Source organism: Silene latifolia, chromosome 11 (genome assembly GCF_048544455.1).
Source record: "Silene latifolia isolate original U9 population chromosome 11, ASM4854445v1, whole genome shotgun sequence".
NCBI lineage: Eukaryota > Viridiplantae > Streptophyta > Magnoliopsida > Caryophyllales > Caryophyllaceae > Silene > Silene latifolia.
Window position 1 is genome coordinate 173,298,917 of NC_133536.1, and position 13,225 is coordinate 173,312,141.

Sequence of the window (13,225 nt, forward strand, 5' to 3'; positions counted from 1 at the left end):
GGCTTGGTGAATTCCCTTCCAATGTTCAAGGCCGACTCAAGAAGAACAAAATCGAGTTTGGTGAAATGGTTGGTGTCTTTTCTTGCAATGATGGTGTTCCCTATGACCTTGTGCCACACTCTAATGCCCGGATGGTGGACTAATAGAGCGCGACTAGCATGAAAGTTCTCAAATTTCCTTCCGGAAATCGCCTCCCAAAGAGGAGCGGGGTCATACTTGCCAACATTCTTGAAATAACTCGGTGAATCACTAAGACCCAAAGCTTTACCCATTTCCTCAAAGGAGATGCGCCTACTCACATTAGCTTGGCGAAACTAGATGCTTTCCATAGTCTCAACCTTGTTAACTTTCAAAGAACTCAAAAATTCTAAGGTAAGGGAGGGGTATGTCAATTCTTTTGATTCAAACAATTTTTCCAACCCCATGGATTTAAAGAAGGCTCTAGTTTGCTCAAGGACACCCAAATTATCTAAGGCATCTTCACAAATAAACTTGGTGGATATAAATTATTTTCTAGCATACTTGGCAAAAGTGTCCCTATGGGATTTGGAAATGAAAATTACCTCCGGATAGTTCGAAAGTTGATCAATTTCCGGAGTAGTAGATGTTGTTGCTTCCATGGGAGGTTGTTGTTGTTGCACTTCCAAGTTTGGGCTAGCTACCACCATAGCCAATACTTTCTTTGCTTGAAGACTCTTTTGTCTTGATGAGAGTGCCTTTGCCTTTGGTGCCTTTGCCTTTGTTGCTTTTGTTGCTCCCTTTGTCCTTGCCATTGATGATTAAACCAAGAGAAGAGTGAAAATATTCAATTTCTAAGTGTACCCAAATCGATTTAAAGATGAAAGGCTTTGCCTTTATGAATTCAAAAATAGACTCAAAGGTTGAAGATTTTGTGCTTGGTTTTGATTTTTGTTGAAAGAGGAGTGATTGATTTGTTGTTAAAAGGATGTTTTGATTTGATTTTGGTGAATGTTGGTGAGGAAATCTTGTTTTTGTGATGGAGAGGATGAGGGTTTTGGAGTTATGGGGTTTATGAGTAGTGTTTTGAATGAGGAAATGAAGAAATGAATGTGGGGGGGGGGTTTATATTAAACCCGAAATATTTGAAATGCAGGGGGAAGACGGGCGGCTTTCCTTCGGAACGGCCGGATTCTGCCTGTTCTGGGTTGGGAAATTCTCGCCTAAAGACGGGCGTCTTTCAGCAAAGACGCTCGGATTTGTAAATGCGGGACGGGCGTCTTTCAGTGAAGACGGGCGGATTTCTTTCCAGGGATTTTTCTTGTTTTTCTCAGCCAAAAAGACGGGCGTCTTTCCCTTCAGGACGGGCGTCTTTCTGAAGACGGGCAGATTCTACTGCGGGACGCCCAGATTTGCTAACAGTCCAAAAATTTCAAAAATTCAGCTCATGAAGGACGGGCGTCTTCTGTTCAAAATGCCCGGATTGCCTGAAGACGGGCGGATTCTCTTGAAACCGCTCGGATTCTACCCCTTTTACCCGGATTCAGTTCCATCCGTGTACTTTGCATATCCCTTGTCATTTTTTCATTCTTCAAAATCTCGTGTTCTTCATTGTGGGGGCACTACTAAGGCATGAATAGCCTCGGCAATTGCTATCCCCGCACTAAGCTAAAGCACTACACATCAATTGAAATCATTAGTCCCTCCCTCACTTCTCTCAAACATGACAATTATCTTGATCAAATTATAAAAATCCAAAAATAACAAAAATGTAATGCAAGAATTGAAATGCGAGTTAGGTAGTTAGAAATATTTACAAATGGTGGTTTAGGGAGGACTCCACCAAACTCTCATCCTTAGAGAGATTGTCATGGGGGCATGTCCAAGGTGTTGTTGATGTTGCTCAACACCTTGAAGAAATAATCAAAAGCTTGTTCATTATCATGATAAAGACCTTCAATAGATCTTTGCCCTTGTTGTCGGTCTTGATCGATAGCATTGCCAATGTAGGGATTAAAAATCCCTTCAAACTCGTCGTCCCAAAGACCACAAACGTACTTCATCCACTTGATCACTAAAGATCTCTTGAGTTGATAGAGACAACTCTCCCAATTTCTTGTCTTGGCCAATGAGGCCATCCTCTTCTTCTTTGCTTGACTTTGATGAGCTTTGCAAGCTCTCTTTGTTACAATTCACTTGCTCTTTGAATGGAGCATTGATGCGTGTCATTTATATGATGTTTTACACCTCATTTCACACGCATTTCAGAGCTCATTTGTGTAGTTTAAGCTACCTTTTCCCCTATTTCCGTCTACTTTCGTGTTTTGTACATTATTGCAGAAATGTGAAGAATTCAACGGAAATTGAGCTAAATCCGTCCCTGAGTATCCTGCATTGCATTTGACGTGAAGAATTCACTTAAGGAACGAGCTTGGTGCGCATTCCAAGGCCCAAAAGACAAATCCACGAGATTATAGAAGTCCAGTACCAGCTAAAGCAGTCGATCGACCACTGCCTTCGGTCGATCGACCAACCCACGGGATCCAGAAGCTACTGTTCAGCTCAGAGCAGTCGATCGACTGGCCCCCCTTAGTCGATCGACCAAGCCACTACTCAGACGTGAAGATATAGAACGAGTTTTCCAAAGCCCAAAGCGATATTAGGTTTAGGAATTATGTTACGTACACTTTCTATATAACGTAACCTAGTTCAGAGATACAGGGATCGAATTATCATCTAGTTTTACATACAGTTGTTTAGACAATAATTAGGGTTTGGAATATTGTTTTGCATCGGATTTTCGTTGATACTTCTAATCATTCCGTTACAATTCCTCTGCAATTTTGGTATTCTTTCTGTTCTATTTCAGTTCATCTTTATTGCGTTGATAGTATAGAAATTGCTAGTTAGATTCCAAGCCAATTTTATTGTTTTATGTTATTCATTTATCTTTCCGTATTAATCATGAATTCAATAGTTAATTTCGTTAATTTCATTGTTGTTATCATCTCTAGTATGAGTAGCTAATTTATTCGTGCTAGGATGTAGGGGAACTATAGATTAGGCGGCATAGAATGAACACGGCCTGAATCGCGTGTTGGTCGATCGACCACCCTACCCGGTCGATCGACTGACCACGTGAGGTTTACCTTCGTTTTAATTGATTTAAATGTTGTATTTGACAAATCGAATGCATGCGACTAGTTGAATGCTTAATATTTGACTGACCCATTAGATCGAGAGATAGGGACAGTTGTTAGATCACCAATTAAAATGACTAAACTATGCTGAGATCGAAAGATAGGTAGAGTTTAGACCGTTAGTCACTTTTCAGGACGAGAGTCAGTATTAGTGATATTAGGGACTTATAGCGAGACCGAAAGATGCTATCTGTAAAGAGTGGACCGAGAGGACCTCTTGTTTTCCCGCCTCATGTGTTTGATTTAGACCGACTTAGTTTGCTGCCGCCGAGACTATAGTGAACCGACCATTCTAGTACCCTTCTTTTATCTGTTTTATCCACATATTTAGTTTATTGTCTTTTATTACTCTTAGCTATAGACTAAATCATCTCAATCCCCACACATTGTTACCTTAGATTAAATTTAGACAACTTTTAATTACATTCGCCTCCTTGTGGTTCGACCCTGTTACCACTAGCCTAGGTTAGTTTTAATAGGAATTATAATTTTTTTTTTGGTACTCACAAAGACGGGTATCAAATTTTGGCGCCGTTGCCGGAGAGGCAATTGTTCTAATTTTTATTTGTTTTATTTTTAGTCTGTTTCTTAGTTTAAGGGACATCTGTTCCTTAAACTCTTCTTATATCCTTTTTGTAGTTTCTTCTTATGCGCAGGTCACATGCTGGTGAACTAGTACCGTTCAATCCTGAGATTGAGAAATCCTTGCGCGAGTTGAGACGATCATCGAGGGTATTGCCGACAGAGGAAGAGCTGAGTACTCTGTCAAGTTACTACGAGAACGAGCTGTTTGAGGAAGATCCACCTTCTTCACCCGTTTCCACTTCTTCAGCTGAGACAGTCACTTCTCCAGAAATTCCAGTCATGGCTGAGGAAGCAAGTATAGCCAGTCATTCTGAGCCGACAGCTGCGAATTTATATAAGGGGTTCGAATTACCGGGAGATGCTAGAAAATTCGAATCGAAGCCTTCCTATATTAATATGGTTGAGAGGAACCAGTTCGGGGGAGCTGCAAATGAAGATGCAGCCAGGCACATGGAGACATTTATTGATTATTGCTGCTCTATACCCCCGCCGGCCGGTGTGACCCAGGACCAGATAAAGGAGACTATGTTTATATTCTCACTCCGCGATGCTGCAAGGGAGTGGTATAGAGATCTGGATCGAGCTGCCCATGGGATCACCGACTGGAATTCTTTGGCTTTGGCATTCTACAAGAAATACTTTTCTGCCTCGAAGACGAATGCCATTAGAGCTCAAATCACGAGCTTTAAACAAGGGCCGGATGAGAATTTTCATGAAGCATGGGTCCGTTTTAAGAAGTTGGTGCGCACCATACCGCACCATGGGTTCGAAAAATGGAGCTTGTGCAATCAGTTCTATAATGGGCTCTATGATGATCAAAGAGCTATCTTGGGTGCTGCAGCTAGTGGCCGATTTACAGAGAACATGGGAGAGACTAAGGGGTGGAAGATCATTGATGACTTGGCCACCCATAAAGCTGAGTATGGGAATTCCAGAGGGAATCAAAGGAGGAGTGCTGAATCTCCTTCTGTAGCTGCACTTGAAGCTCTCACTGCGAGATTTGACAAATATGAACTGGGAGGAGCTTCAAAGGGAGGTATTTACCAGGTAAATGCTGTGTCAGACGGTCCTTTCGTCTGCGAAAGGTGTGGAGCCGAGGGACACGTTTCGAAAAATTGTCCTAGTCCCTTTGAGTCTTGTGCTGCCTTTCAACATTATAGGCAGACAAACACCTATTATGAGCCTAATGTTCATCCTAACTTGAGGTGGAGTAGCCAGAATGTCCTAAATCCAACTCCACCTCCGCAGCAGCAGCAACAAGCCTATGTACCCCCTCATCATAAGCAACAACAATATCAAAAACCTCCCTACGTGCCGCAACAACAACAATCCCAAAATTCTGATTTTGCTGAGTTCAAGAACTTGTTGCTGAAAGAGTCCCAAGCTAGAGAGGCCGAGATGAAGCTACTAGAGAGCCAAATTGCTCAATTGGCTAGCAAGAGTACCACTCGAGCTCCGGGACACTTACCGACTCAAACGGACCAGAAAGAGACCCTAAATGCCATCACTTTGAGGAGTGGGTCTACCCTGGAGGGGCCTGCTATGATCGAGGACGCTGCTGAAAAGAATGAGGCGGAACCGAGTCAAAAGAAAGCTGTAACGAACAATAGAAAGAAAAAAGGCGTCTACCAGGTATATCAGTCGATCGACTGATGCACCCGGTCGATCGACTGAAGTGCGCGTTATAGGAGCTTCTGGAACTGTAGAACCCAGTCGATAGACTGACCAACCTGGTCGATCGACTGGAACCGCTGCTGATATTGAACAATTTCGTCCTCCAATGCCAGATAATTTGAGAGACCACTTATTTCGGGGTACGACAACTCCGAAAGTATTGGGGCAAGACCCGAGTGCTGATGGGTCCGTCCCGATTCCGAAGTACGACCCAATGTCGATCAATGGTTCATATTTGAGACGGTCTGAAGAGGGGTCAAGCTTCAATAAGGAGAAGGTAGTGGACTTCCAACCTAAGTCCACGGATGCCGGCATGCGTGATTTAGAGGAGAGGGCTAAGTTACAGCCCCATATCCAGAGCGACTAGTGCCAACAAAGGAACAGGTATCTTTCAATAAATTCGAAAAAGTTATTCGTAGCTTGAATGTACAAGTTCCTTTTCTCGAGTTAGTAAACCAAGTGCCCGCTTATACTAAATTCATGAAACAACTTTTGTCCAAGAAGCGGTCACTTGAAACTGTGCATACTGTCGCACTTACTAAAGAGTCATGTTCTTACCTGACCCACACTGCACCTCACAAACTAGAAGACCCAGGTAGCTTCTCCGTTCCCTGTAGCATTGGTACCTTTTCTATCGAGAAGGCATTATGTGACTTAGGAGCTAGTATAAGTGTCATGCCCTTGAGTCTTGCTAGGAAGCTAAAATTGACTAGGTTTGCAGTGACCGACATGACCGTTCAGATGGCTGATCGCTCTGCGGTCCAGCCTATAGGAGTCTTAGAGGACATCCCTGTGCAAATAGGGAAGTTTTTCTTCCCTGTAGACTTTGTGGTTCTAGATATGCCCGAGGATGCCCACATACCTATCATTCTAGGTAGGCCATTTCTGCACACGGCTGGTGCAGTTATTGATGTTGGTTCTGGGACCCTGACCTTCTAAGTGGGAAAGCATTCTATTGTCTTCGCCCAGACAGCTAGGAAGAAAGACCCCATGTGGCCTATCACCTGTAACACGGTTTCTGAAAAGAAATCATACTTTGTGCTTCCTAACATGCCTGTCTCTACTCCTATTCCTGTTGTAACACCTCTGCCCCAGACTGGGAGCAAGAAGGAGGAAGATTCTGTTGTTTTAGACATTGCAGGAGCTGGTTTGGGGAAGGAGGAGCCGCGGGTTGCTTCAGCTGTGAAGGAGCAAATCGTTTCGAGAGGCGGTCTTGGATGCCTGAGTTATGGAACGGATAAGGAGCTTGAAGATGAGCCAGCCAGAGTGAGGAAGTCCGACTTGGACTTTGATGAGCCGGAAGAGGTCATTGACTGGGGAGATGTCCGTCATGTTGATCCGTTGAGCTCTACGGCTGCTGAAGTTGAGAAACGTGCCGCTGAGAAGATAAGCACCGTTGAGGCTACCTCTTGTAGCTAGAAGCCGACGAAGTGGGCCATACCGTGGCCATTCTTGATCAACTACTAGTTGATCATGCGCCTTATCAAAAACTTTCATTTTATCGCTTTTAAACTCTTTTTATTGCTTTTGTGTGCGCGAGACTTCGCATTTAATTGCTTTGTTTAGGATTTTTAAGTACTTTAGACTTTACTTTGGGTTTTGCGCAATTTTGGGCGCGTATTATTGTGCACTTGCAGGTATTTAGACCTCATTAGCTCAAGTTATTGAGCAAATACGAAGAAATCAGGAGTTACAGCAGTATTTTCAGTCGATCGACTGACCCTTATAGTCGATCGACTGGTCTGCAGTTCCAGGAACTACTGTTCCTTTCACCTCGGTCGATCGACTGAGTGATATGGTCGATCGACCGCCCTGCACTCCTGTACTTGTTCACGACCTCTCCCTTGCTGTGTTTGGTCGATTTGCGGACTTGAGGGAGTTTTCTACTCCACTTTATTTTCCGTCATTTATCAGATTTCTTCCATTTTCTTAATTTTGCACATTTTTACCGCTTCAAAATTGTTTTCTCGGTTTTATGCGTGGTATTTGTTTGTCTTTCAGGTACTAATTGGTAGCACTGCTAGCTACTGAAACCTCCTAGCTCACGCTGGTTTGGGGAGGTTTCCTTTTGCTGCGCTTAAAGTCTTGTGAGTTTCTAAGCTTTACTTCATGTCATTTTTAATTAATTTTTTCGCAAATTCCCGTTTTCCATTTTTCTTCATTACATGATTTTGCACAATGGGGACATTGTGCGATTTGGTTTGGGGAAGGGTTTTGCGTCGCATATCATTTGCTTGCATTCACGTTTACATTTTGTTTTGCATTGTTTATTTCATTTCTCATATATACAAAATTCAAAAAAATTGAAAAATTTCAACAAAATTCAAAAAAATGCACGTTTATTTTAGCATATAGGTTGAGTCGGAACGGTAGTATTTCCATGATGACATTGCATTTGCATCTGTTTTATGCCTAAGCCTTGCTAATTGACATGTTATTAGTAGAATCACATATGCATAGTCTACGAGTTTTCGTTAATTATTTGCTGAACTTTAAACTTGACTTAGATTTTTGGCAAACTACATCATTTTCTGAGATTTAGAGCCTTATAACTGGTGACATCTATGACCAGTTTATCTAGGATGTGAGTAGTACTCCTTATGAGACATGTTACAAAAATGTGCATAAATATGAACTTAATCTGCTTAATACCTGTGTGCATTCGGTTTGTTGTTTGTTGACACATGTGGTAGAGGTTCCCTTTTCTCGTTTTACCCATAAGCTTCACACTGCCAAAAACAGCCTTTTTGTCCCGTTAACTACATCCTACATTTAGCCTGCCTTTGTCAAGCTAGTAGTTTAGTTTTTGGGATTGTTACTTCGTTTTTGGTAGCTATGCTCGTTGTTGAGATTTTGTTGGGAAGATGTAATGAAGGAGGAAAGAAGTTCAAAGAAAAAGAAAAAAAAAAAGAAAAAATGATTCGAAAAAGAAAAGAGAGTTCTGTACTGTTCAAAGCGGTCGATCGACTGCCATCATTGGTCGATCGACTGAGTTCCGAAAGAAATCAAATTCGCATAATTCAAAATCCTTATCTTATGGCGATTTTTGCTCCCATGTTGCATTAGTATCTTATGGGGAGTTAGTTGATTACTTTTATACTGGAGATTGTGAGTTTTGTGCTTGCTATAGCACCGTTTCGATTGTTTATGAGCAAGAAGTTGGATGTTGCCATGATGGTTCCGTTTTGGTACTAGCTTGATCACCTGTACCTCCACTTTTCCATAAATGTTTTGCCTCTTCTTACTCATACCTCACATTATCCATATATACCTCGGCATGTGTCATGGTCTTTTGTTGGTTGGAATGCATATGTACGGTCATAGAGATTACTTTCATATTATATTGCAGGCATGTTCTTATAGGTCGTAGTTAGGTGAGAGTCTTTACAAAATGAATTCTTTCTATCCTCTTATATATTCACCTATGCCTATGTGTGATATGAGCGACCCGTGAGAGTCCAATTTGATAAGTCTCTATAGTTGACGGTTCAGCAGTTTTCTAACGACTTCATAACTCGGTTGCATGATTCATAATTGCTAATTGATTGTTAGTTGCATTAAAATGGTTTAGGCTTTACATGTCGCAATTCGCTCTGAGATTGAACTCGTTCCATTAGGTCATTAGATCGAGTCTAGTTCTTGCTTGGGGACAAGCAAGGGTTTGGTTTGGGGAAGTTTGATGCGTGTCATTTATATGATGTTTTACACCTCATTTCACATGCATTTCAGAGCTCATTTGTGTAGTTTAAGCTACCTTTTTCCCTATTTCCGTCTACTTTCGTGTTTTGTACATTATTGCAGAAATGTGAAGAATTCAACGGAAATTGAGCTAAATCCGTCCCTGAGTATCATGCATTGCATTTGACGTGAAGAATTCACTTAAGGAACAAGCTTGGTGCGCATTCCAAGGCCCAAAAGACAAATCCACGAGATTATAGAAGTCCAGTACCAGCTAAAGCAGTCAATCGACCACTGCCTTCGGTCGATCGACCAACCCACGGGATCCAGAAGCTACTGTTCAGCTCAGAGCAGTCGATCGACTGGCCCCCCTTAGTCGATCGACCAAGCCACTACTCAGACGTGAAGATATAGAACGAGTTTTCCAAAGACCAAAGCGATATTAGGTTTAGGAATTATGTTACATACACTTTCTATATAACGTAACCTAGTTCAGAGATACAGGGATCGAATTATCATCTAGTTTTACATACAGTTCTTTAGACAATAATTAGGGTTTGGAATATTATTTTGCATCGGATTTTCGTTGATACTTCTAATCATTCCGTTATAATTCCTCTGCAATTTCGGTATTCTTTCTGTTCTATTTCAGTTCATCTTTATTGCGTTGATAGTATAGAAATTGCTAGTTAGATTCCAAGCCAATTTTATTGTTTTATGTTATTCATTTATCTTTCCGTATTAATCGTGAATTCAATAGTTAATTTCGTTAATTTCATTGTTGTTATCATCTCTAGTATGAGTAGCTAATTTATTCGTGCTAGGATGTAGGGGAACTATAGATTAGGCGGCATAGAATGAACATGGCCTGAATCGCGTGTTGGTCGATCGACCACCCTACCCGGTCGATCGACTGACCACGTGAGGTTTACCTTCGTTTTAATTGATTTAAATGTTGTATTTGACAAATCGAATGCATGCGACTAGGTGAATGCTTAATATTTGACTAACCCATTAGATCGAGAGATAGGGACAGTTGTTAGATCACCAATTAAAATGACTAAACTATGCTGAGATCGAAAGATAGGTAGAGTTTAGACCGTTAGTCACTTTTCAGGACGAGAGTCAGTATTAGTGATATTAGGGACTTATAGCGAGACCGAAAGATGCTATCTGTAAAGAGTGGACCGAGAGGACCTCTTGTTTTCCCGCCTCATGTGTTTGATTTAGACCGACTTAGTTTGCTGCCGCCGAGACTATAGTGAACCGACCATCCTAGTACCTTTCTTTTATCTGTTTTATCCACATATTTAGTTTATTGTCTTTTATTACTCTTAGCTATAGACCAAATCATCTCAACCCCCACACATTGTTACCTTAGATTAAATTTAGACAACTTTTAATTATATTCGCCTCCTTGTGGTTCGACCCTGTTACCACTAGCCTAGGTTAGTTTTAATAGGAATTATAAATTTTATTTTTGGTACTCACAACGACGGGCATCAAGCATCTTCAATTTTCTTCTTCCATTGGAGTTCCAACTTCTTCCTATCATCCTTCCGGCTATAATGATCAATCATAAAACATGGTTCATGCAAACGGGGAGCTCTCATAGTCTTGTCAAGATTAAAAGTTATACTCTAATCTCCCACTTCTAGAGTGAGCTCTCCATGTTTCACATCAATCACCGCACCCGCGGTGTGTAAGAAAGGTCTTCCTAGGATGATTGGAATGTTGGAGTCTTCTTCCATGTCAACAATCACAAAGTCCACCAGGATGAAAAATTTCCCAACTCTTACGGGAACATCTTCCCATATCCCTAATGGTGTCTTCGTCGATCTATCGGCCATTTGGAGTGTGATATTGGTGCATTTAAGCTCTCCCATCCCCAACCTTTTACTCACCGAGTACGGCATAACATTCACACTAGCCCCTAGATCACATAAGGCTTTGTTGATCGTGGTGTCGCCAATGGTACACGGTATTGAGAAGCTTCCCGGATCCTTGAGTTTTGGAGGTGAACTCCCTTGAAGTATTGCACTACTCACCTTAGTGAAGGCGATAGTCTCAAGCTTCCGGATCGACTTCTTCTTTATGAGGATGTCTTTCATGTATTTTGCATAGGCCGGCTTGTGATTGATTAATTCCGTGAAAGGAATTGAGACTTCCAAATTCTTCACAATTTCCATAAATTTTCCAAGTTGGTCATCAAATTTGGGCTTGGCTAGACGACTTGGAAAAGGAAGTCTAATCACAGTGGGCTCCTTCTCCTTGACCTTGTCTTCATTTTTCTTTGAAATCTCTTCTTTTGATGGTTCTCCATCCTTGGAGTTTTGCACAATTTCTTCTTTGTCACTAGTTTCCATAACTTCATCCTCAACTTACTTCTTCGGTGCTTCTTACCTTGTACCACTTCTCAAGTGAATGGCACTAACCGTTTCATGTCTTGGGGGATTACTTTGAGGTGGTAATTGCCCTTTTTGTCTTTGTGAGCTTGAATATGCTAGTTGAGTTAATTGGGTTTCCAACATTTTGGTGTGAGCTAGGATGTTGTTGATTGTGATTTCCTTTGCTTGACTATCTTTTTGCATTTGAGTGAAAAATTCTTGTTGATTCTTTTGCATTTGGAGGACCGCTTTTTGAACATCAAAACCTTGGTCATTTTGTTGATTGTATGGAGTTTGATTTTGGTAACCTTGGTTTTGGTTGTATAAGGGTCTTTGATTTTGGTTTCTCATGGGAGGTGGGGTGTACGTTGTTTGAGGGTTTTGAACATTTTGGCTTTTGTATGAGAGATTTGGATGGAATTTGGTGTTTTCATTGTAATAGTTGGAATAAGGGGTACAACTCTTGTATGCTTGGAAAGCATTCACTTGTTCATTTGTTCCCCTACATTCACTTTGGTCATGTCCCAAAGTTCCACAATTCTCACATATCCCACTTGGGATTGATGAAGATGCCGTCATGGCATTAACATGATGCTTTGGTGATTTTGAGGCTTCTTCAAGTCTAGCCATAGCTTTTTCAAACTTCAAATTGATTGTATCAATGTGAGCACTAAGTTGAGCACCCAATTGAGTAATGAAGTCCACTTCATGCTTTCCTCCTTTAGTAGCCTTGCGAGGTCTACTATATTGTGAGTTATGGACATCCATTTCCTCAATCTTGTTCCAAGTTTGATTGTCATCAACTTCAGTGAACATTCCATTTGATCCCATGTTGAGAATGTTCCTTGAATCTTCATATAGACCGTTCCAAAACTGTTGTACCAAGAACCACTCGCTAAGTCCATGGTGAGGACATGAGCGACAAATTCCCTTGAACCGCTCCCAAGCTTCATACAAAGATTCTTCATCCCTTTGCTTAAAACCCGTAATTTGAGCTCTTAGCATGTTAGTCTTTTCCGGTGGATAGAACTTTTCGTAGAAAGCTAGAGCCAACTTCTTCCAAGAATCAATTCCGAGAGTAGCCTTATCAAGGCCTTTCAACCATTGTTTCGCGGCGCCAATTAAAGAAAAAGGAAATAAGACCCATCGAATTTGGTCTTGCGTTACACCGGTTTGAGAAATCGCATCACAATAGTCACAAAAGGTTTCCATATGAGAATGAGGGTTTTCACTAGGCATCCCCCCAAATTGGCTTCTTTCAACTAATTGGATAAATGCGGATTTGGCAATAAAATTTTCGGTTAGATGTTGTGGTGTGGGAGTACCATTGGGTAGGTTCTCCTCGGTGGGTACGGAATGTGATGAAAATTTAGGCATTGTGGGTTGATTTTGTGTTGTATTTTGTGTTGGGGCTGGTGTCCTATACAGTTAGTGCAATAACATATAAATCTCTAAAAGGATCAAAGGGAATACTTTTGTGTTATTATCAGTTGGTCCACGTTTATCAATAACGGTTGGCTTGCTAGATAAGTTTGGCGTTATTGTCATACATATGGCGGTGATCAACTGGTCCCTAATAGTCACACCTATAGGATACGTTTGAGAGATGTGACGGTATGAAAATACAGTCATGTTGATGCCTAATATGACTAAGCGGTTAGTCGGAGTTATTGACTAATAATTAGTCAAACGCGATGTTGAGATATTTATTTAATACGGATTAAATAATACTGGCTAAGGTGA

The 13,225-nt window shown here is 41.3% G+C and overlaps 1 non-coding gene across 1 annotated transcript; it reads left to right on the forward strand.

Annotated features, from left to right (window-relative positions):
• Nucleotides 1-12,380: 12,380 nt before the first annotated feature.
• LOC141616342 (small nucleolar RNA R71) lies at nt 12,381-12,487 on the forward strand. The gene has a single exon (XR_012530697.1). It is a non-coding gene; the product is annotated as a small nucleolar RNA R71 (small nucleolar RNA).
• The last annotated feature ends 738 nt before the right edge of the window (nt 12,488-13,225 follow it).